A 26,433-nucleotide genomic window follows, 5' to 3' on the forward strand; every position below is an offset into this window, starting at 1 on the left:
AAAAAGACTTTATAGGGCAGTTTTCTGCCTAAAAAAGTCTTTTTTAGGCAGTTGGCCCAAACTGCCTTAAAAAGTGCTACTTTATCTGCCCAAAACAGGCACAAAAAAGACACTTTTTCATGTCAATGCACAGTGGCCGATTTCTCGAAAAACCTGGCCAAAAATCGAAAAATGATATGATTTTAACCAAAATTGGTATACCCATGTTTTTTGGGCTTCTGAATTCAAATTTTACATTGGTTGTGTCAAATTCAAAATGGCGGATCCAAAATGGCCGTTTAGATTTTAAAAAACTTTGCTGAAAATCGAAAAATGATACGATTTCAACCAAAATTGGTATACCCATGTTTTTTGGGCTTCTGAATTCAAATTTTACATTGGTTGTGTCAAATTCAAAATGGCGGATCCAAAATGGCCGTTTAGATTTTAAAAAACTTTGCTGAAAATCGAAAAATGATACGATTTCAACCAAAATTGGTATACCCATGTTTTTTGGGCTTCTGAATTCAAATTTTACATTGGTTGTGTCAAATTCAAAATGGCGGATCCAAAATGGCCGTTTAGATTTTAAAAAACTTTGCTGAAAATCGAAAAATGATACGATTTCAACCAAAATTGGTATACCCATGTTTTTTGGGCTTCTGAATTCAAATTTTACATTGGTTGTGTCAAATTCAAAATGGCGGATCCAAAATGGCCGTTTAGATTTTAAAAAACTTTGCTGAAAATCGAAAAATGATACGATTTCAACCAAAATTGGTATACCCATGTTTTTTGGGCTTCTGAATTCAAATTTTACATTGGTTGTGTCAAATTCAAAATGGCGGATCCAAAATGGCCGTTTAGATTTTAAAAAACTTTGCTGAAAATCGAAAAATGATACGATTTCAATCAAAATTGGTATATCCATGTTTTTTGGGCTTCTGAATTCAAATTTTACATTGGTTGTGTCAAATTCAAAATGGCGGATCCAAAATGGCCGTTTAGATTTTAAAAAACTTTGCTGAAAATCGAAAAATGATACGATTTCAACCAAATTGGTATACCCATGTTTTTTGGGCTTCTGAATTCAAATTTTACATTGGTTGTGTCAAATTCAAAATGGCGGATCCAAAATGGCCGTTTAGATTTTAAAAAACTTTGCTGAAAATCGAAAAATGATACGATTTCAATCAAAATTGGTATACTTACGTTTACTGGGTTTCTGAAATCAAATTTTACATTTGTTTTATCAAATTCAATATGGCGGATCCAAAATATTTGCTGGTATTATAAAATTGCGTAAATGTGTTAGAGCTTATTTTTTTTAAATTACAGACAGTGCTTAAATTTTAGTTTAAAGCGAATGCGAATGAAGAAAAAGTCAGTCTTTCACGTTCAGGTGCACCGCCGGCCGGTGCAACGCGCTGTCGGTAAACCGCGCTTAGTGAAATAAAAAGTGATACCAAAACTGCAGGGGCAGCTTGGGGCAACTGATTTCAATTAAAATGAATTAAAAATATATTCTAGTTTATGATAATACCAGGTAGATCGCGGATATCGGTGGATTTCACAACTATTTTCATGATTTACGTTGATAAAACAATACAAAAATCGTCGCCATGAATAGCGATGTTTAATGTCATTTTTTAAAAACTGTACGTTTTAAATGTGATTATAAATACATTCAACATATTTCATACACCTTTGTTAATAATTCCCAAAAAAAGATATTCAAAAATCTGCTGTATATTAGTATATTTTCACTATTTTAACTGTGACGAAAATTTATAGTTATGAAACGTTCTGAGTAAATCTCTGGCAAAGATCACTTTTACTTGTTCACATAATAAATTGGTGATAAAAAAAGTGTAATTTTTTTTCGCAAAATTATGCAGTGAACCCTCCTTTATAATATTCAACAATAAAAAGTATAAATTTCTAAAAAAAATTTTTTGACTTTTGGCCAGGTTTTTCGGGAAATCGGCCACTGTGCAATGGCGAAAAAATATATTTATTATGCTATAAAAGATTGAAATTTAAGTTCACAAGATGTTTGCTTTTTGAAAATTTTTTGATTTAAGAATTTTTATGCTTAAAAAAATATCATGCTTGTTAGCAGTTTGTTTAAAGAATTAAACTTAATTGTCTCTCATGGATATAGTAATTTACTAAAAATTATTCTATATCTTATTTCAATATGAATTTTATAGTAAACTTTTAATTTTTTTTTGAAAACATAAATATTACTGAATAATATTATAGAAGGAAAATTTTTTTTTCTTTGAAAAGAGTTTAAAATCTCAAATAATACACTATTCATTTCTTTTTGTTTAGTACATCTGACAAAATTCTAGTTAACATTCTCATTTTTTTAGTCAGTCGAAAAAGACGAAATTGTTTAGTAACTGTCACTCAGCTCGCAGTGATATATGACAAATTAAATATGAATAAATTTAATATCACATAATTAATAGAAAAATTACATATATATACATATATTAATAGAACTGAATAATAAAAAAAATCACATCATTTTTTGAGAAAGCTATTTCTGAAAATTCTGCAATATTTTTTCAACAGTAATTAAAGTGCAATCAGTCAACACATTCGAAGTACATAAAAAAGAGTAAAATTACAGCAGAAAGTTTTAAGTTTCACAGGATTCACTTTTCATCCTGAGTACCGCAGCAAACCGTTAATAACAAGGACGATATTTTTACTCTGACATCCGAAGAAAAACTGCCCTTGGAAACTAGCTCCATTTTCAAAATTGAGAGATTCTTGTTCCAAGTTCATATACTAATGTTTTAAAATAAAATCAAATTCCAGCCAAATAATAAACTTTTTCATTTACATTCCAAGGCTCTTAAAATGAAGTTAGAAGTTTTATCTTTTTTCTTTAGTATACACGTGGCGGAAAATAATTAATAATAAATTTAATTTTACGATGTTATAGAAAATTATGAACATCAAAAGAATTTTTTAGATATGTAATATAATACTTTATTAATGATTATTGTTTAAAATTTTCACTTTTAGCAAAAGCATCGTTAAGAAAAAACTGCATACGTATTCAATAAAAGTTCAAATTAATTATTTTACTTTTGGAAATAGAAAACACATTTTTTCAGTAATGTTTTTAGTGATATTAGGTAGGTAGGTATTTCACCTTGTAACGTCACACGATCTCTGGAGAGACATAAAAACTTTGAATTTTATCGAGGGGAAATTTACTAGTTAAAAACGTATACAGTGGACTACCCGTGTGCACTGAAAAAAAGTAGTATTGAATCAAGAAAATTTTACTTGCTTCAAGTAAACCGTGGAATTGAATAGGGACAAGTCAATTACGGCATTGGTTCAAGTAAACGATTGTCTTGAGATAGTATATTTGGGACGAGAGCATATATTCTTGAGCCAAGAAAATATGGAATTCGAGCAATATATTAATCAACTTGTAACAAATGTAAAATACATTAAAGGAAGAAAATATTTTCTTGTTCTGAGAATATATGTAGTCAAATCAATTGTTTCATTTGATTCATTCAAATCTTTGCAATATTGGATCAAGTAAGACAAGATTTAAATCAAAATATTATTTATATTGTGAGGAGACCATATGTTCTTGGTCCAAGAAAATATGGAATTCGTCTAAGAAGTTTATTGACTTCTAATAAATGTAAAATATATTAAGTCAAGATCATATATATATTAACTCAAGAAAATATTTTCTTGACTTGAGAAAACTTATGGAGTTGAACCAAAAAAATATTTTTCCAATACAAGTAAATATTTACTTGAATTTACCCCCCCCCCCCTCCTACACTCCTTCCTTATCCCACCATGTCTAATTCTTAAGTCAAACATTTTTATTTATTATTAACATTCATATTTTTTATTATTTATTTAAATAATGTTTATTTTACATACATATTTATATTTAATTAATACTTAACACAACTTAAACAAGTATACCTTGAATGTAAATTTTTCACGGTCGGAGGAACTGAACCCGAGTTGCGCGCACCAAAGGCAGTAACGTAGACCACTATGCCACCCTGACTCAATTGATGGTTTTCAAAAACTCCTATTTAAGTTTCACATCCATTTGAAGAGAAATATTTTCTTTGATCAAGAATACGGGATTTGTATTAAGTAAAAAATTAATTCAAAGCAAATGAATAAAACTATTTGATTCAAGAAATGAAAATTCTTCAGACAATATTTTATTATTTTAAGTACTTAATAACCTAATATTCTTGATTGAATACTTTTTGGTACTTCGGGAAAATAAAATATTGGGTTGCGAAAATAACATATTTACTTCTGCCAAATACTAAATTCTTAATTCAAGAACTATGCGTTAATCAAGTTAAAACAAGTATTTACTTATATTAATATTCGCATTTTCTTGACTCAAGACTATATTAGCGTTGAATTAAATAAAAAATATTTTCAAGGAAACAAAAAAATGATTTCATTCAAGATTCATTCACTATTTCAACTGAAAAAATAAATTATTTCCTTTAAGATAATATAATATTATTTCTAGAAATTGAATGTTCTTGAAACAATATAATATGAAAATGCTTTAAGTATATTAAACACTTGGATTGATTAATGTTTAATTCAATCAATATAAATTTCAATCAAGTTGAAACAAGTATTTATTTCTATTAATCTTTCCATTTTCTTGGATCAAGACTATAAGTATTAGATTAAGTAAAAAGTTGTTTTGAAGGAAACAACAAAACGATTTGACCCAAGAGAATAAAATACTCAACGCATAAATCACTTGACATGAGAAAATAATATTCTTGACTCAATTCTTTTTCTGTTCTTGACGCAAGTAAAATATTTCGCTTGAAACAGTAAGATATATTTACTTGTATGAAACTCATATTTTCTTATTTCAAGAACCTTGCTCAATGCTCAAAATTACTTGACTCAAGAAAATAAATTTCTTCCAATAAGAAAATATCGTCTTGTTTCAAGTAAAGTACCTCAAGTAAATGCATTAACTTGATTCAATTAACTTTTTTTTTCAGTGTAGAAAAATATCGTGGCGCTAGGATGGCACCATCCTAGCTTTCCGTGACACTGTAATGGCGCTACGCCCATTTGTCCCAATTTTGTATTCTAGCCACTAGCTAGTATTGCGGGAATGGTGATGTTTAAAAATTACGAAAAAAAATTTAAAAATAATTTACAACATTACAACATATATTTCCATTAAATTTTCTTAAATTACCACATAAAATTCCATAAATTACCATAAATTTCTAAAATTTTCTTTTATATATTATAAATTACCTTAAAAATTTCATAAATTACCCTATAAATTTCCATAAATTTCCAAAATTAGTTACAAACTTTTTCTTTTATATATTATAAATTACCGCATAAATTTCATAAATTACCGTATAAATTTCATAAATTACCGCATAAATTTCCTGCAATAATTTTTAAATCTTAAATTTTGTTTATATTACAATTATAAATTACCTCAAAAATTTCATAAATTACCGCATAAATTTCCATAAATTACCACGTAAACTTTCTGCAATAGTTTTTGAATTTTGTTTGTATTATAATTATAAATTACCTCAAAATTTCAAAAATTTCCATAAATTACCAAATAAATTTTCTGTATTATAGTTTTTTTTTAATCTTGAATTTTGTTTGTATTATTATTATAACACTATGTACAAAGATTTGTATTCTATTGGATTAGGTTATGTTGCATTCTAGCAGAATGAACTCGAGCCATTGACGAGGCTAGGTGAAATCGCTAGGCTAGACTGCCATCACGAATCCAATGGTGGCGCTAGCTATAGCTAGACTTCCACGATTAATTTCCACACGGGTACCTGCATTACACCTCATATTACCCTTATTACTAAGTACTACACGTTGTTACAGAGATATTATAGAATTTTTTGCGTTATTACAGCATTGTAACCCAGGTGGAAAAGTTCCCGGTAGTGACTACCGGTACCGCTACCTGTACAGTCACTACCGGTATTCGCTACCGGTAGCCACTACCGGGAACTTTTCCACCTGGGAATAATGCATTATTGTATTTCACGTTATCACACGAGAAGTACAGAAAGAATATACAATAGACTGAGGAAATTCCTCCTCGAATTTTATATATTTAATAGCTTGTGATTATTGTCATTAAAAAATATATAAAACTGATGTAGTAAATAATAATAATTGTTTATTAATTATCAACAATAATAGGTATGTGTTTTCTATTTTTAAAAGTAGAATATAATTCATTCGGTCTAACCTTTTTTAAGAGTACCGTAAAATGAGGTAAAGTCGGCCGGCGCTTTAAATCATTTTAAAGTTTAACTATTACTTTTTTCCAGAAGAAATCCGAGTTTTATTAAAAATGTAGTTAGAATTAATGTAAATTAATAAATGAAATACAATATTTAAGTGTTTAAAGCGCCGGCCGACTTTACCCGCAAACGCCGACTTTACCTCATTTTACGGTATATGTTACTTCATTAAGTAAATAATTTAAAAAATGTTAAATATATTGTACTTCTGAATAATTTATGTTTTTGTCAGATTTAAAAAAGAACAAAATCACCAATGAATTAAATATTCCAAATGACTTAAGAAATACATTAGAAACTAAAGTTATTTACGTTTTTGTTAGTTAAAGTTTATTTTATGTGTGTTTCAACAAACTTTATATTTGTAATCAAAAGGAATAAAGTATCTTATTGTGGAAGTAATAATTTTAATAAATACTTAATAATATGAGTTTGTATATTGAACATTATACTTTATTTAACAAAGAAAGTCAAAAATATACCCAAGGAAGACAAGCACAAAAAGTGTGTGCATATTACTTTTGTAGATTTTTTAAATTTAATTACAGTAGATGAGCAGGGTATCAAAAAATGTCTATTGCTCTGGGCCTTAACTTGCCTTAATTTGGCACTGATTGCTATTATATATAGTATTCATCGTGAAATATCGCAGTATAGAATATTACAAAGGTTAATACCAAATTGATGCGAAGTTTCACTTTATCGTGTAGTTCTTATACGTCGAATACAAATTTTTAATTATCAATACTGAGATGGCCTATTCTTCGAATTGCAGTCTTTAGGCAATCGTCAAGTAAAATGAATGATGTGCAAACTTATGCCACTGTAGATTGAATTACAATCAGTAATTCGGATTCGAAAGAGAGACAAATTAAATTCAAACATCGTGATTATAATAAATATAGCTTCTCAAACAAAAAAATTACAATTATATATAATTTACTTATTTTCAATTTTTTATGCATTTGGAATTTAATTAAATTTTTCAATTTTCTAAAGTAATTCTCCAGCTTCTATTCATCCACTTTCTTTACAATTCTTCATAATTTCTGTTACGTCCTTCGACGACTATAATTTTATGCGATAGAATCTTGCATCCAACATTATTTTTTATTCCCTATTATCAATATGTTATACTTTACAGCATATTCAACCTCGACTCCCGAATCCTCACTGCTGTTCAATTCCACTTTGAGACCAATCAATCTTTGGAGGTCTTCAACTTTATTTCTGACTGTTATTAATTTTCCTTTCATCTCCTTAAATAGAATTTATTTTGCTATATAAATTCATATTAAATTTTTTAGTTTAAGTTATATCCATTCTCTGAAATAATAAAATAAAACAAATTTTATTTTCATATTTATTTCCTTTATGTGGAAATTAATATTATATTCGTTTATTAGGTATTAAATATCTTTTTGATTAAATAAAAGGATAAGAATAAATGAAACCTCTTAGAAATTAATTTAAAGTAGATAATTATAACAAGAGATTAGGAGTTCCTAAAGAAAATGATCCTATTAAATCCATATAAAATAATATTTACCAAACATTTTTATATCAATTTAATCATTACCCTGGGACGTCCTAGGGATATCATTTGACTTTTGGTGGTTTGGGATATCCCAGGTGAAACGATTCTACGAAAATCACTCTACGGAAATTCCATATGGAATTCCGCAAAAATTCTATACGGAATTCCGCAAAAATTTTGAAAGTATTCCTTTCGTAATTTTGCGAATTTTTTGGAAGAATTCCATATAGAATTGCACAAAATTTTCAATAAAATTCCACAACTTTATTTTTTGCTGATTTTTTTGTGATTTTAAAATAACTGCTGCTACTATAACGAAAACTAGTCGACGATGATGTTCCTGGTGGATATAATATAGAATTTATGATAGATTAACTAATATCTAGTCGAACTTATTTGAGAGGTCAATAAAACGTTTTCCAAAAGAAATTTACTATTTTTCAGTCAACTAACTAACGGTAGTTGAATTTCTCCACTAATTTTTTTCAGTGTATCCACCAGCAGTTATTTTAAAATTACAAAAAAATCAGTAAAAAATACACTACTTTCAAGTCAGTTAACTAAAGGTAGTTGAGGATTTCGGCTAAATTTTTTTCAGTGTACAGTTGTGAAATTCTAACAAAAATTTTGTGCAATTCTGTATAGAGATTATGTGTGTAATTCTTATAAAAAATTCGCAAAATTACAAAAGAACTTCTTTCAAAAATTTTGCGGAAATTTTTGCGGAATTCCGTATATAATTTTTACGGAATTCCGTGTGGAAATTCCGTACGGAATTTCCGTGGAGTAGTTGCCGTAGCATCGTTTCACTTGGGATCTTTGGGATATCCAAACCGCCAGAAGTAAAAAGATATTAATAGAACGTCTCATGAATATTCTAAATATCCTTATTGTGTTAAAAGAGGATAAACGGACTAATAAAATTCTTATAATTACATAGGCACACAAAAAAAAGGTTTTGGCCGAGACACTATACATTAGGGGAGGATGGGGTAAGAATAATTAGGTAAGATGTTTTCGAATCTAGCGACCAAACCTGAATTTGTATCTGCAAACGAGTAGTATTTTTGAAAAGCCTGGTTATTTGGCTATAATTTTGCTATACATTATTTTGCTGTAGACTGCAATCCCTACGAGATACGAATGAAAAAGTAAAAAAAAATTTTTAACTATCCTTGTCCCAGTACCGGGGCAAGGATAGTTAAAAGAATCCGAATGCTAAAAATGTCATAGAAAATCAGTAAATTTTCGTTTTCTTTATTTTATTTGACTTAGACTATTCAATATTGATATATCAAGTATTAACAACATGTTTTGAACATTTTCTAAATATCAATTATTGCATTAAAATTCGTCTGAACTAGAATCTGAGGTTTAACCAATTTTCTTCAGATGATCATCAATTTCTTGGTCAATAAGCTTCGTTTTCCGTATATAATTACGCACCATTATGTATATCAACCTAAAAAGAACAATTAAACATTTTTTTATAATTTGCAGTCGCATTAGCAGGATTTTATCTAGCCGTAATAGCTCTAACTATCCTTGCCCCATGAGCCCATATTTCAGTTTTTTCTAAATTTTAAGGAACGACGTGAATTAATTTGAAAATAAATACGATATTCGTGTTCAGCAGGAAATTCTACTTCGGAAAACACTTACGTAAATAAATATTCGGAAGCACTAATATAGAAAACAATATGATAAACACTACGTTGCCATTTTAGCAAAACAGACTTTTTACAAAAATAAACTCCTGACATCGCAAATGGTGGCAGATTGACTTCCAATTTTTATTATCATCAATTGGTTTTAAGACGCAAATCTACCATGAATGATGCGATTTTTGAGCAAGCCGTCTAAGCATAACAGCAACCAACTATCCTTGCCCCATCCTCCCCTAGTGTATTCTCATGTATTTTTTGCTGCTGAATCCGAATCTGAATAGTTAGATTGGCTCTTGTTTTTAAGTTATACTAAAAAAAACGACACAAAAAACTAATTAAAATCAAAAAAAAAATTTATGTCACTACAATAGTATATTCTCATGTATTTTTGCCTGATGATTCCGAATTCGAAGTCAGAATAGTTCGATTGTTTCAAAATTTGAAGAAAGCTCAATAATTTGCTAAAAAAACACGAATGTCAAAAAAGTCAATTTTTTTGTTACACTAATTTAGTGTTTTCGCATACATTTTTTCCCACTGAATTCAAATTTGAAGTCAGAATTGTCACATTGGCTGAAAATTTTTGAGCATTTAAAAAGCTGCTCAAAGAACGAATTAAAGACAAAAGCGGAAAATTTTTGTGCAATGATACTACGCTAGTGTATTAACTTATTTAAATTGTTTGTCGGTGGTATTAGAAGTAAATTTCCGACAAGGATATCCAAAGCTTAAAATAGAAAAAAAAGTCTAATTTTTGTTGCATCTCAAATTAAATTCATGTTACACTACACAGAATCTGTTTGGCTCATTTATGATATGTATAAAATTTATTATGAATTTTATACTCATTTTGATACCAGGTTTTTTTAAAGGGTGTAAATTTAAAATCTAGATTTGAACTAAATAGGAACATGATATCATTGTAATAGAATAAGGTTTCGATCAAAAAATTCTCTTTTACATTTGCATTTTTGAACATTTTTTGAGTTTATCTCAAAATTTTAAGCCAATCGGACAATTCTGACTTTGAATTTTGGAGTCAGCGGGAAAAAATACATGGGAATACACTAGTGTAGTGTCTAGGCCAAAAAAAGTTCCTTTTTTTATTTTAATTCGCTTTTTTGAGCAGTTTTTTGAGTTTAGCTTAAAATTTTGAGCCAATCAGACAATTATGACTTCGAATTCGGATTCATTGGTAAAAAATACATGGGAATATACTATTGTAGTGACATAAATTGTTTTTTTATTTTAATTAGTTTTTTGAGTCGTTTTTTGAGTATAACTCAAAAACAAGAGCCAATCTGACTATTCTGACTTCGGATTCGGATTCAGCGGAAAAAATACATGGGAATACACTAGTGTAGTGTATCGGCCAAAAAACTTTTTTTTGTGTATCTGTGTTACACAGAAAATTAAAAGGCATTAAAATAAGAAGCGTTGCAGCTTATTTTAATGCCTTTTAATTTTCTGTGTACTGACGAATAATGAAGAATTAAAATTAAAAATTACTTTTGATTGTAGAAAGATCAATAAAGTTATTTCACCTCAAGCTTTGGGGTTTATAAATTGCTTTTTTAATTCAATTATAAATAATATAATTATATAATTTCACTTTCATTTTAATTGCTCGCTAAAAGATCTTTCATCCAACTCGATATAAAATGATATTCTGGGTATAATTGTTTTGTTTTCAATCTTGATAACGCAGATCCAAATAATCTAGTTCTTAGAGTTGATTTTATCAGATAATACGCGTCTCGATGTAGGCGTCCCCCCACACTTCACAATCAACGACAAAAGAACAATTTTATTCGACTGTGAAAAATACTCCCCGAATACGAAAAATATAACTGGCGCAGTACTGCGTCAGCAATGTCGGCAAAACTGACAGACAGCACTGGCATGACGTTAAAATTATAACAGTAAATAAAGCTGTCGAAATACTGCCTGTATTTATTTATTAATAAATTGAAAATTACAAATAATTAAACCAAAATGTAATGCGTATATAATATATAAATTAAAAAAATTGAAAAAACATGTAGCAATGGCATATTACTGTAATTTGAAATTTTCGAATTTTAATACAATTAATTTATATATAACTTAGAATAAACGCAAATCTACGAAATAAATAAATCTGATGAATGAGGGGAATCGAACCTACGACCTACAGGTTTATAGCCTAACGCTTTACCAGATACGCTATTAGCGCTCACTGGATTATAACATTTATTTTTTCTGTTATATATTATGATTATTAAATTTATAAACTAAAATTAATTAACTAATTAATGTATTAAAGTTAATTAATTAATTGAACTAACAAACAGTATTAAACTAATAATTATTACTTATTATATAAAAAATTAATAAATTTTTGTTCAACCCTTTTTTCCAAGCAAGAAGCACACCAGGGACCTGTGTCCCCAGGTAGTTTTCTAAACTCAACCATTTCTACACTATAAATTTTTATTTAAATTACTACATTAAAAAAGTGAAAAAATAATTTATAAAACTGTGTTATTATGTATTAGCACAGTTCTTAAAAAGATATGATTAATGTTCCTTGCACATCGGTCAAATACGCAAACTCAACCTTATTTTGATATTTAAATTGTAAAAAAAATTAAAACATCTGCTTGGCGTTTAACCTCCCACGTGAAAAAGTTATCGGGAAATTTTCGAAAAATATATTTTTTTGAAATTTTCTATAAAAATTGACCAGATTTATTAACAGATTTATTAATTATTAATTTATTTATTATTCGGCGTTCAATATTTTGTGAGAGATGACACTACTAAGTTTTCAAAATTTTAACACAATCTTTAAGTTCTTAGCTTTAATTTGATTTTTTAAGTTTCAAAAATGCAAATTAAAGTTGAGATCTTAAAGATTATGTTGTAAAATTGTCAAATTTTTCCATACATTATTCTAGATTATGCCGGAAATCAAAAACATTAGTACGACAGTACAAAAATTACATAATTTTTGCTTGAAAATCTTTTCGGTGTTATAAATACAACAAAAAAAGAAAAAAAATTTCTTGATATACATTCAGAAGCAGAATTTTATCAGCTTTCCAACCATCTATGTTAGAAGTCTCTAACTTTTTTCTAATTTGAAATATCTTGCTTTAAAGTCAGCGCCGAATTTCCATTCCTGTAACGTTAATCGTACCGACAATTTCCGACGGTAGTGTATTATAAACTATTGGTTAAAGCTTGTCTGTCGGCACTACACTGCTATTTCCCATTGGGCTTTAAATTTGAATTAGTGAAAATTCGTTTACTAATTCAAATTAGTAGAAATTTGCACTTAGTAAAATATTACTATTTCAACGTTTCTTGTTCATATAATGCTTTTTATAATAACAAAACAAGAAAATATTCTTGTTGACTTACACGAAGCTTACAGTAAGGTTATAGTGAATACTATATAATAGTTATTATCAAATTGTCTCTTCGACAATTGTTACATAACTATTACATAACAGTATTTGTTGGTTAGTGGTTTGTAGTAAGAGTTGATCCTTTTTGTGTATTTTCATTCCAGAAATCACAAGCATAACCTAAAATTTGTTGTCAAGATCCCTTTTCTCGTGGAGCGTCACAATATATACTACTTAGAACAACCTTCCGGTGTAAGCTTACCACAACCTTACCATGTAAACTTACCACGACCTTACTGTGTGAGCTCACCTTAGCTTTACTGTGTAAGCTTACTGTAATGGCGGAAGTTTTAAGGTGACCTCAAGTTTACTGTAGGTAAACGGTAACCTTACAAACCCTACAGATATCCTTACAGTAACCTAACAGCAAGAAGTCGTGCTATGTGAGCTTACACAAAAATAAAATTTGTATAATGAAAGTTTACAACAAATATCAAATTTATTTAGTGAATTCGTTTTACAATTGGAAAAGTAATATCGCGCTACGATGTCGCATGAGTTCTTATGGGAACCACCAGCAATAGATTATTTAATGATAGAAATTTAGATTGTAACTTTTAATTGTTACAATCACTTCTTGAAATTAAGAGAGTAAAATAGAAAGAGGTATTAACTAAATACCTCACCTGCTGTAATAACCAAAGGCGATTAATTAATTAATCCTCGAACTCCTTATTCGGAAATTCTATTTCCTCCCTTTACATACATTTATAACAACCTATAGTTTTCCCTTTATTTTCTTCACTTCTTAAATTATGAAGGATGTTTTATTCATTTTTTTAAATAAAATTCTTTCGAATAAGTTAGATTCCACCTCAATTAATCACACTAATTTTCTTTACTGAATGAGATTTGGCTGTAATTTCATGAATTCATTACTTTAGTGATATTTGAAGTGTTGATTCCAATTCACTGATTTTAGATTTTTAAAAATGGAAGTTTTTAGTTTTAAAATATATTTAATTAGTATAAACTAATTGATTCCAAAAAATTAATTTTTTTTCAAAATATCGTATGCTTTTAGAAAATAAAGTTACTGAAAAATATCTAAAAAAAGGGTCGAAACGTTTAAAGAAACAAACATGTTTCAAATTTATTGAAGGACCCTGAAACCGCTATTCATTCAATATTTACAATTACACTTACAAACTGGCTTTCTATCAAATAAATTTGAGAATAAGCCTAATTTAAGTAGGCTGAATTCAATGGAGTTAGTCATTCTTCAAAATTAGGTCAAATTTTAAAAATATTCGCCATTTTATATATTTCTGACATATTTCAAAAAAACAAAGTTTTCTTAATCAAAAAACATTGAATTCACATTTGCAGCCAGATTTTTAAAATTCAAAATGGTTAATTTAATATGACTGGCGAGTTTTTAAAAATTTATTGGATTCACTAGAAACTTGTTTTTTTCAAAAACTCCCAAGTAACCAGTTTCTAGTAAATCTTTGATTATAAAAACTGTGTTTTTTTGGAATAGAGTCAAAAAAATTGTAAAATAGTAAAGATTTTGAAAGTTTGACCTAACTTTGAAAAACAGCTGACGCCATTGAATTAAACAAACTCGAATTAGGTTTATCTTATAGGTACCCAGTTTATTCGAATTTTGAAGTAGCATAATGTAATTATTAAATTGAGAATGTTATTCTGTATGTTTAAAATCTAATATCAGATTTGAATTCAGCGACCACAAAAATCCCAAAGTAAGGATTTCTGATCGAATTGAATCAATATTAAACTTTTCGCCATATTTGGTCGCCATTTTGGGTACGCCATTTTGAATTTTTAATTCTGGCATGAAATTCGGATTCAGCGACCCCGAAAACTCCCAACATAATATTTTTACACAAATACGTCAAATTTTTAAAAATTTTGGTCGTCATATTGGATCCGATATTATAAATTTTTAATTCTGACATCAAATTCAGATTCGACGACCCCAAAAACTACTAGTACTTTATCCATGCTTAATTGGTCAATTCCCTACCTTAAATTTCGTAATGAAAACAGGCTTTGAGTTTGCAATAACAAAAAGTTACTTTCTATTCACTACAGTCAAGATATCATTAACTAAATTTCAAATTATTAATTCTCTTTGCACGGAATGAGTTACTAACTTTTAAAAATTTCTCTTCGTCGTATTGTAAGAAGGTTAATGAATGAAAAATATACTCATCATAAAAATAATTTTCGAGGCTGAATTCCAGATTGTAAATCACCTCTGTTTGTCTCTGTCTCTATCGAAGTGAAGATCAAGAAAATCTACTTTTTTTTCTCTCCTAAGACATGAAGCAGAAGGGATCCCTTACATATAAAACCCTGCAAATGCTTTTCTCTTTTTTTCTTTCTATCCAACAGGAGTGACATAAGATGTTCCTTTACCTTTATTATTTAACGCATTTCTTTCTCTCTCCCTTGCTAACTCAGTAAGGATCTGGAAAAATTTCCAGAAGGAAAGAAGCCCTACCAACTTTATTATGAGTAGCAAAGTACAACGAAATTTCACTTTTTTTATTTCTCGGATCGCGTAGAGTGATTCTTACAGACTTTTTGATGCTAAACACGAATCATTAAACAGAGATGCTCCACCACCCTACACGGAGAGAAAAATCAAGTGTTTGTAGTATGGGAGCCTTCTATGTTAATTTTGGATGGACGTTCCTGCTTAAGAGGCGTGGCCTTATACTACAGTTGCATGAAACTATACCGAAAAAGCATAACTTCTTGCAATCGTAGTATGCTGATGTCCCATGCGTTTGAAGGTAGAACTTTCATGCTACAAACGACTTATTTTTCTCTCCGTGTAGGTGATGAAGTTTTTAGAGCACTTTTCGATTTTAAAGCTACGAAATGTTGGGAGTACACAGAAAAAACCTAGTCTCATTTTTGTTGCAACTCAAAATGATTCAATGCTAAACGACATAGAAAGTGGCGCCACCAACCTGGTTCATTTTTGTTACACATCAAAATGAGCCGCCTACACGACTCATTCTGAGTTCAGTTTTTTTCTGTGTAGAAGAAAGCAACGAGACTTGTAGTGGAGACGGGAAAGCGGGTGAAGCGCGAAAATTGGAATATGGAAAAGGAATGGAAGAGAATATTATGAAGTGTAAAGATTATGCAAATTTACTTGAGCTAATCCAGAAATTGGGAAAGGGGTATGATGAGCAATTTGAAGTAATAAGGAGTAGTTTTCTACCGCAGATGTGCTTTATAGGGATAATTAGTTTTCTGAGGCGTTTTTTGAGTTTTTTTTTGTTTTGTCGAAAAAATTGAATTTAAGAAAAAATGAACTTTGCTTTCCAGAGCATATAAATCAATATTCATTTTATGAAAATCACCGTAAATTATTGTTTCACATATATATTTTTTGCATAACTTACTTAATTGCAATAAATTGGTATACACTTGCAAAGCATTTATTTGTTGTAAATGATTGCAGCTGTTATGAATCAGAAACGAACATAACCTACATTTAGTTGAAATCACCTGATTGACCCAAGACAAAATAACGCTCGCTTTTTAAAATAATGAAATTTATTAAATTATAATAAAAATAATTGTAATAAATTAAATTATTATGAAAAAAATATTACCTTGAATAAAAAAGTGTTTTCAGTTTAAAAAAAAATTATCAAACAATTATTATTATTTTCAGACAAATTTTACAAATATAGTAAAATATTATTTTTCTGTTTGAGTATATTCCCGTGAAGAAATTGCCACTTTTCATACCGATTACTGACCTGGCCCTGATCCGATTTCCTGTTCTGGCCCCGGGTTACTAAATTTCTATGTTCCCGACCAGGGCCAGGCATGGTTGCCATATTTAAAATTTTTAAAAAACTAATGAAAATACATTTATAGCATTTTATGACATTTTTTACTCTCTAAATCTGAATTAGTAAAAATATTTACTACTTTAAAAAAGTGACTTTCTTTTTGCTTATGAATTAGTAAAATTTTACTAATTCTAAAGTAAAAAGTGAGTCTCTCTGAAATTTTACTAATTGTTTGTAAAAGTTACTAATAATTAGTAAATTTTTACTAATTCATAAGCAAAAAGTGAGTTACTAATTTAAATTAGTAAACATTTTTACTAATTCAGATTTAGAGAATAAACGAAACAATTATTCAAATAATTTTTTTCAACTTTTATTTCATTTTCATTTTATAAGGTGTTTTTGTAAATGCAGATTCATAAAATAAAATAATATTGATTAATTTTATTGTTTTATTTATCAATTAGAGATAAATAATTATAATTGATTGAAAATTACAATTACTATAAGATTGGGCAAAGTACCATGGCCAGATTGGGCAAATTGGCATGGCCCCGGTCGGGTTCCCTGTTTCAATTCGATCGGGCCCATATCAGGTAGCCAGATCTGGCGACGGTCATGCCTGGTCTGGGCCCGACCAGGGCCCGGTCAAATTTTTTGCACGGGTTATAATAATATATTAATAATAATAATATTAATAATATTATATTATATTATATTAATAATTAATAATTTAATAAAATAATTTTATTTATAAAATTTTACATATAATTTTTGAGGATAATAAATAAAAAAAATTAGTAATTAGTTTTTTTATAATTGTCTAATGTTTAAATTAAATTATAAATAAATCATTTAAAATCAAATAAACATCTAAAATGTTTATTTGTTTAGAAAATAATAAAAATAATATGCACAAATTCATAATATTATTAGGTACAGTGAAACACGTCAAGCATTTATTCTCATAGGACTGATCAGAACGGCAGAGTTGCATAAAGCGTGCGTTTCTTTCGTTCCCGCCCAGCGGACCCGTGTTCGCTCCCCGGTACCCCCAAGATTTTTTCGTTGAAACTGCGAGAAGTGTTTTAAGGTTCATGTTATGACATTCATATTAATATAATAATTATAATTGTTTCAGTGTTGTTAATAGTTCAGTCAAGATGTGGATGTGTTGCTTCAATCGTTTTACTTATGTTATTTTTTTTTTAAATCCAGTTTAATTGTGATTGAAAAATTGCATATTTATTACGAATTACTATATTTAATGCATTATATTTTCATATAATAATTTTTGTTGATAATTGGAATTTTTTTTTAATTACATAAAATAAACGTGTTTACTACATTAAATCTTATTATTAAATGAATTTCAAAATATTTAGAAGAATTAATTTGATTAGTTTTTCAAAAGTCCTATTGATAAATAATTATCAAGTTGTGCTGGATAATAACTTGATGAAAAAAGCGTGACATGACATTCGAGTTTTTAGCGAGCTGGCTAGTAAAGTAACTAGAAAAATTCAAGCACGACTGGAGAGTTCTTTTATTATAGCTAGGACAAATTTCTACTAGGGTAAATGCAGAACCTCCTTTTTCTTCTTGAACTTTAATGGTTTGAATGGTCCTGGGGAGTTGATCATTTAAAAAAAAAATTTTATAAATAAATACTCTTTCTTATCGTGATTTTTCCTACTACAATGCTCACATTTTTTAATTTTATTGTCATTTTTATTTTTGTAAGGTGCTTTTCTTTGATTTTTATGAAATTAAAATTATAGTCATATAATTAGTAAATTAGAATTATAGTTTTTTTTGTTTGTTATTTTTTTTGTTGGTATTGAGTTTCCATACTTAAAACTTTTGTAGTTGGTTTCACCTCTTAAATCTTTTAATTTTGTTTCATAATCTAATAGTTTCGTTTTTACAAATGCGAGACTTAAAGTTTCGTCCAATAATGTTTGAATCGCACTGACGATAGAATAAAAAAAACTTGATAATGTTAATAAAAATAACTTTATCAAAAGCTACGAAGTTTTATAAAAATGCTGTTGTACAGTGTAATTACTAATTTTAAATTAAATTCTTAAATAAAAAATAAAACATGTCTCTTCACAAAAAAAGTTTTTTTACATTGTTTCAAACAATATTGTAGATGTTTTTAAAAGTACATATTCTTATTATATAATTAATATGCCAGTTATATAATGACTAATAAATTACGGAAATTGTCTATGAAAGAATTAATTAAATAAAGACCATAATGTTGAATATGGTTGCTAAGCCACGCGAGAAAATTCCAATGTTACAAAATGCAAACTTGCAGAATAGTCAAAGAGAGAAATAATCTTTTCCACAATTCTGCAATCAAATTGTTAGTTCGGAAACAGTTTTCAATACCCAATTAATTGAACATTGATTTTAAAAGCTGTGCATTCTAACGGTAGTATTAAAATTCCAACGGGTTAAGCTTTGTTTTAATATAAATATCATAGAAGAAAATTCGACGTTAAAAAATAAGAATTAACTCTGAAAATATATATATGAAATCAATGTTTTAATTCCTACTCAAGAAGAATTTGTCGCGACGATTTCTGATTTAAATATAGTAAAGTATAAGAGAGCTAATTAAATGAATTCAACGGTGGAATTTTAAAATTTACAAGGTAGGTGAAAACAAAATTACTTACGATTGTTCTCCTTTAGGATCAACAACAAGTGTTTCTTCACAGGTTGTAATAGTAGAAATTAAGGATGGTGAAAAACTAAAAGTATCGATCGTTTCAAAAAATTTTATGTTTCATTCGTAATTGTAATATAATAATAAAGTTCTGTTTTTCTAGAATTAAATTAATATATGACTTTGACTTGCACGTGAGAGATCGAATAATCGATCGGAAAAAACTGATTTTTTTTATAAACAGAATTTTTTTGGATTTATATAGGATTATTACAATAAATTTTTGTGGAAATGTACTATAGTTAATTGCATGATATGTTGCAAAAATAATAGTTCCAGAATTCATCAATTTATTGATTATGCTAATGTAGTTTGATTATGCTAATAAACTGTAATTATGTCAATCTACTTTGATTAAGACAATCGGTAATTAGATTTTTAGAAAATTGAGGTTATCGTATCTTGATAAACCTTTATAATTTTAAATTGCGTTCCAATTCATTTTCAAATATTAATTAATTTAGTTTTTAGGTCATTTATAGATTTATATGTGTGAACGTTTCTGTGTGTGTAATTGCATTTACAAACATTTATACCTGATATTATATTACTATACATGGACAAATATGTAATTAAATAATTAAGTTAATTTGAATTAATTCATAAAAACGTTCTTATACATGTGGACATAATTCACACACATATGTATTCACATTCAAATATTTTCTATATTTTTACCTTAAGAAAAATATTCTCATTGATTTTGGAGGCGCATGAATTTTCTCTAAATGGCCTAATATTTCATTGATTTAAATTCAGTTACCACAATCGTTATATATATAAATTCTTATTTCAACTAATTTTTATCTAGCATAATTCTTATGTGGCCTAATCTCTATTTGAAATAATTTTCATTTAGCCTAATCTTCGATTTAGTTAATTCTCATTTGGACTAATTTTTAATTAAAGCTTTTGGGAATTCTCACTAACTTGTTTACTAACATTCACCATTTTTAGGGGGATAATATATATATATATTCATTAGAATTTATGAGAACTTTCACCAACATTTTGAATGATATTTATAAATTTTCTGTGGTAAAGCATTTTTCCCTAAAAAAATATGTAATATTTACCATAAAAAGTTGGCGAATGTTCCACAAATTTTTTACATTGTTTATTGTGTGAAATAAAATGGGATGATTTTCAATATAAATGGGGGGAATGAGTGATAGTTTGAGTGACAGAAAAAGTGAAAAGGAGTGTGAGAATTTTTAAGTTAGGACGAGAAAGATAGCTTTCAGGAAGAGACTCAAGTGTAAATATTGAATGTAAGACAAGAAAGACGAATTTTGTTGGGTAAAATAGAATTTGACAATATCAAGGTCAAAAGTAAATATACAGATCAATGACAGGGAAAGGAAGAAGTTTTTTTTAGTAAGGAAGGGACGTAAGAAGAGTATAGAGAGAACAGATTATGGGGAAATGGTATATTCTGTATCGCAAATATTAGTATAAGCTGAAACCCGTCAAAGACAAGTAGAACAGCGTGATAAATTAAATTTTAGTTGTAATTAGAGTATATTGATAAGGTAAGTTTGCTGCGAAAAAGAGAAGAAGATGGATATTGTTTTAAAAAGACTAAAGAATTAGTAAATCAAATATATAGAAAAACCGAGGTGATGAAATAAAAATTGACAAAATAATAACACAAGTTCGAAAACCAAAACGGCCCAATACTGGGCCAGTATTGGCAACGATGGCACCGAGCCTTGTCAGACAATATTAGGCCGACTTTTGTGGTGTTAAGCGCGGCTAGACGTCGGCAACCAAGTATCAGATGCCATTACTGGGCCAATCTTCGCTGCCATTAGTGGCCCACTATAGTCAAAGTTTAAAAAAGTTTAAAAAATTATAATTATTAATTAATTAACTAATTAATTCATTATATATTTATAATATAAGTTTAAACATTTGAAAATTTCTAACGCTCGAGGGAACCGAACCTAACGCATCGAAGTCTAACATACTAACTACTACACTATACGCGGATATGGGAATCTCAACACAAAAATGTTTTGATAAGCTGCATTTGAGGAACATTTCAACCGTCAATGGGCCAATAATGGCCCAGTAATGGATCAGAGTTCGTCTCAATTATGGAAAATTAGAATTACCAAGTATTGGTGCCAATATTGGCCCAGTAATGTGACGGAGTTCGGCCCAATTATGGCAAATTGGAGTTACCGAGAATCGGTGCCAATGTCGGCCCAGTAATGGGACAGAGTTCGGTCAAATTATGGCAAATCAAAATTGCCAAGTATTGGTGCCAGTATTGGCCCAGTAATGGGACGAATTGATCGCCAGTACTGGTCCAGTAACGATTGCCGTACTTCGGCAGACATTACTGGGCCAATGTTGGTCCGTATTGGCATTTCGCACTTGGGAAAAAATTTAGAAATTCTATGAATGTTAAAAATTTATATAAAATCGCAAAACTTTAAGGCTATATTGGAGAATTTAACTAGATTTAATTATAATGCAATTTGGAACCTCTTTTAGCTTTTTTAACCCATCAGTTATTAAAATCTACATAATTAAAAGTGTTAAAGAGGTTTTTGTATATAAATCTTTCTTTTAAGCTTTTTAAGTTTTTTAGACGGACAATAATACTTATTGGGACACCTCATCGTCATGAGATGTTTAGAAAAATTGTAGGAATTTATACCAGATTATGATTAAAGATCTTTAATTTAAGTCTAATTTGTTTAAAATGTTTAGAAGTTTCCAGAAATATTATCTAAAAAAAATCCTCATCACTTTTTGACAAAAACTATGCAAAAAGTTGAATTACAAAATTTCAGCAAATTATTTAGTACATATACTCTTAAATATACTTGAGTGTACGTGCAAGGAAAAATTCAGGAATTGGTTCTATAATGGAGACAAAAATGAGTAAATAATTTAAGAGATCTGCATAATTTAAAAGAGTCGCCCCAATTTTCCAAATTATAGGCACGCAAGACAAAATTACTGTTTGGACAAAAATTAGTAAAAAGTCGATATTCTAACTTTTTTTGACAAGGTCAATTCTATAAATTACTTTTTTTCATTTATAGGGATAATAAAATGAATAACTTTCTTTTTAAGTATTTTAACAATAATACTCTGTTATAGAACATAATAAATTAAATGTATTATATAATTGATTATGCAAATTTTTATTTTTGTGGATTATTGACATAATCGTTGTTATAATAATGTTTTATTTAAAAAATGAAAAATAGTTTTTTTATACTTATAGTTATAGACAAACTTTATCTAGTAGAACCAATTTAAAAGGAAATAAAAAATTATTTTTTGATTCATCCTCTACTATTTATTTATGTTTACTTTAATTGTAACTATGTCAGTGAATTGACTCCATTTTATAGAAAGAGGTCAATGATCTGTCATAAAGAAATTTTTATATTCATTGACGAGTTAAAACTAAAAGCCTCGAAAATAATACGTCAGATCTTATCGAGAAGTCTTAAATTAGCACCTTTGACGATCGCTAATGCTTTAGGAAATCTAAATGACAGCCTCTTGGAAAATATCATAAGTATTTGCATCTGGAAAGCACTAGTTAAGTGGATGTCTATCTAAAATCATTTATTAACAAACAGTAAAGAAATATATCGCAATGTGTTCTGAAAACAGTATAAATTTTTTAAAAATATTTCTTGATTATAGAATATGTAACTTGTTTTTAAATAAATAAAACACTTTTCTGGATCTAAATTTTTAAAAAGATTACACAGAACCACAAAAGAAAGTTTTTTTGTTCAGTGAACCAGACTAGACATTTCTTACGTATTTTAAGTCGTTGAATCCGAATAGAAGGTCAGAATAAAAAAGTTCATTTGTTTCTTTTATTTCTAACCTTAAAAAACATACTTTTCTAGTACATTTTGTATAATGTAATAAAGAAACGTGAGCTAGATATTAGCCATATTGTATCCGCCATTTTGAATTTTTGAAAACTGTTACCAGATTCGTAGTCAACGACCCCATGTTGGCTTGGAATACAATTCTATTATAGTATTTTAGATGTACAAGTTTAAAAAGAAGTTTTTTGATAAACAAAAATAATTTAGGGGGTCGATTATGTAATTCCATTTGCACATCCACATCCATTTTCACTTCCACTTTTTCTCATTTCCACTCCCAATTCCATTACCATATCCACTTTTTCTAATTTTCATTCCCATTTGCATTTTCACTTCCACTTTTTCCAACTTTCATTCCCACTTCTATTTCCACTTTTCTAATTTTCATTCCCACTTCTATTTCCACTTTTCTAATTTTCATTTCCACTATCACTTCCACTTCCACTTTCTCTCATTTCCACATCCTTTTTTTCTAATTTCCACTCCCACTTCCATTTTCACTTTTTCTAAATATTATTCACTCTTCCATTTCCACCTTTTCTAATTATTATTCCCACTTCCATTTCCACATTTTCTCATTTTAACTCCCACTTTCATTTCCACTTTTTATAATTTTCATTCTAACTTCCACTTTTTCTCATTTCTCATCTCACTTCCAATTGTAAGTGGAAATGAAAATGGGAATGAAAATGAGAAAAAGTGGAAATGGAAATAAAAGTGGTAATAAAAATTAGAAGAAGTGGAAATGGAATTACTTAATCGACCTTCAGGAAAGAATCCAATAAACAACAGTTTTGTGGATATTTTTTAAAAATTCTTTTATTTTATGTAAAATTTTAATATCATGAATATGCCTATCAAATTTTATTGAATTTTCGATAAAACCTTTTCAAGTTGTAATATGTTCTCATAAAAGCGTGGCACACACACACACACACACACATACCAACATGCCCACCCGGATATTTGATCAGGAACTCATATGACACATTTTTATTTCTATAGAGAAAAAGTTTGTTTGACGCATTTAAAAAAATATATACGTAAATCATAGTTCTAAAAAGGCTTTCTCTTAAACTTTAGACATTGTTATTTTCTGTCCTAGAAAATCTTGATGTCCTTCATTGTAATTTCAATGTAAGTCTAATGAATAGAGGTCCATTGAATAATAGTTTGCATATACTTTTGAAAGAAAAAATAATACTTTTCACATTATAAGAACAATTTCCTAAATACAAAAGATTTTTAATTAATTAATTGAAAAAAATTTTTAATCTAAAAAGTTTCTCAAAAAAAAAGATTGTTATTTCATACGCAAGCATTTAAACAGTTCAAATGAAATTATTAAATTTATATAGAGATGGACTATTTACAAATTTTTTTAAATAAAAAAAATTGTGTGAAATGTCATATGTTTTCCAGTGAAACATTCAATTTTCGAAACCAAGAAAAAATACAAAATGAAAAGGGAGAAACAGGTCATTATTGGTCACTGGTTGCTTAATTGGTTTACGTAACATTTTCCCTCTCATCAATTCCAGTTGGATATATGATACGATAATGGTTACTCTTCAACGGAAAATGAGTGATAATAAAATCGTCCCTTTAATAATAGTCAGTCTTTGTTACAAAGTATTAATAAATATAAGTTTTTGTCTTTGATTACTATTCTTTTATATGTTTATACCATTAAAACCAGACAGATTTCGGAAAAAGAAAAATTATTCTTTCTTCTCTAAGTTCATTATATAGATTTTTCGTAATTCTGAAAAAATTCCTTTTTATACACTGAGAAAATGTTTTGTATAAAGTTTACTCAAAAAGTTGGGTAAAATGTCTACACATGCGCTTTTGAACAAAGTTTCACCAACTGTAGTTCAAAATAAATTTTTAGTAGGTGAAAATAAAATTGAAGAATTTTTAAAATAAACTTCATAAAATTTCAGCAACATTTTGAAAAGAATATAAAACTGTGAGTTAATTATCAAACCACATTTGAATAAAATGTAGTCTAAAAATGTGGGAGAACGTATTCAACACATTGCAGAATTTCACCTTTTCAAGCTTAAATTTCAGTCAAGAGTTGGGTAAAATGTGAACTTTAAAATATTATTGGTGGGGGGATACGGGCAAAAAATCATTCTTACTTATCGACAGTTGGTTCTAGCATTCATTCCTGTATTATCTACACTATAAAAACTGTCAAAAAAATTATTTTTCATTGTCGATGGTTGATTTTCATACTTAGCACGAATTTCTGCAGTACATACACATTTTTATATACTCATTACCGCTTTTTCACTCACACACCTTATAATACGCACAATACACATAATACGCTTACATATAACCTAACCTAACCTAACCTAACCTAACCTAACCTAACCTAACACACATACAACGCAATACTAATTTCGCTCGCAGTTACATTGAACGGAATGATTTGAACTGTTCTTGTATATCAAGTGGCAGACAAATTCACAACTTGTGAGAAACGCTTGTAAAGTGAATAAATGATTTGTTTTACTTTTATAATTATATTATTGACTCTTAATAGAATAAAATATATTGCGGTCAATTAATTATGGTTTAGAAATTAAAAATTTCATTCAAGTTTTTAATTTAAAATAAAAAAAAATATGAAGAAAATATTAATCTATTTAAACAAACAGTATAAAAATAAAGTTAAAAATTATTTGGCAGAAGAAATAGGAATTTATTTTATATTGTAATAAATAACTAAATAGAATATAAATTATATTGAAATTTATAGAATAACAGATTTTTTCATGTGAATAAGACAAACATAAAAGCAAATTTTTAAAATAAATTTTTTTCAATTTTCACATGAACAATAATAAACTAGTAATGGTGGTGGGGACATACGTTTTACTCAACTTTTGAACGAACTGTGACACACGCAGACGAATAAGTACCCAAAAAAGGCATAAAGTACAACCAAAAGTAATTCAGTTTATGATCAAATACATTCTATACTTTAGTCTAACATTTGTTTTAATCTTTACACTACTGTTTGAACACACTTTA

At 28.3% G+C, this 26,433-nt stretch overlaps 1 protein-coding gene across 1 annotated transcript in view; it reads left to right on the top strand.

Moving 5' to 3' along the window:
- The window catches only part of LOC127290888 (uncharacterized), a 209,587-nt gene that overhangs the window by 3,611 nt on the left and 179,543 nt on the right, over positions 1-26,433 (top strand). The window lies entirely within an intron of this gene.

This window comes from Leptopilina boulardi, unplaced genomic scaffold, assembly GCF_019393585.1.
Source record: "Leptopilina boulardi isolate dan_hultmark-lab unplaced genomic scaffold, ZJU_Lbou_2.1 LbouV2_94, whole genome shotgun sequence".
Lineage (NCBI taxonomy): Eukaryota > Metazoa > Arthropoda > Insecta > Hymenoptera > Figitidae > Leptopilina > Leptopilina boulardi.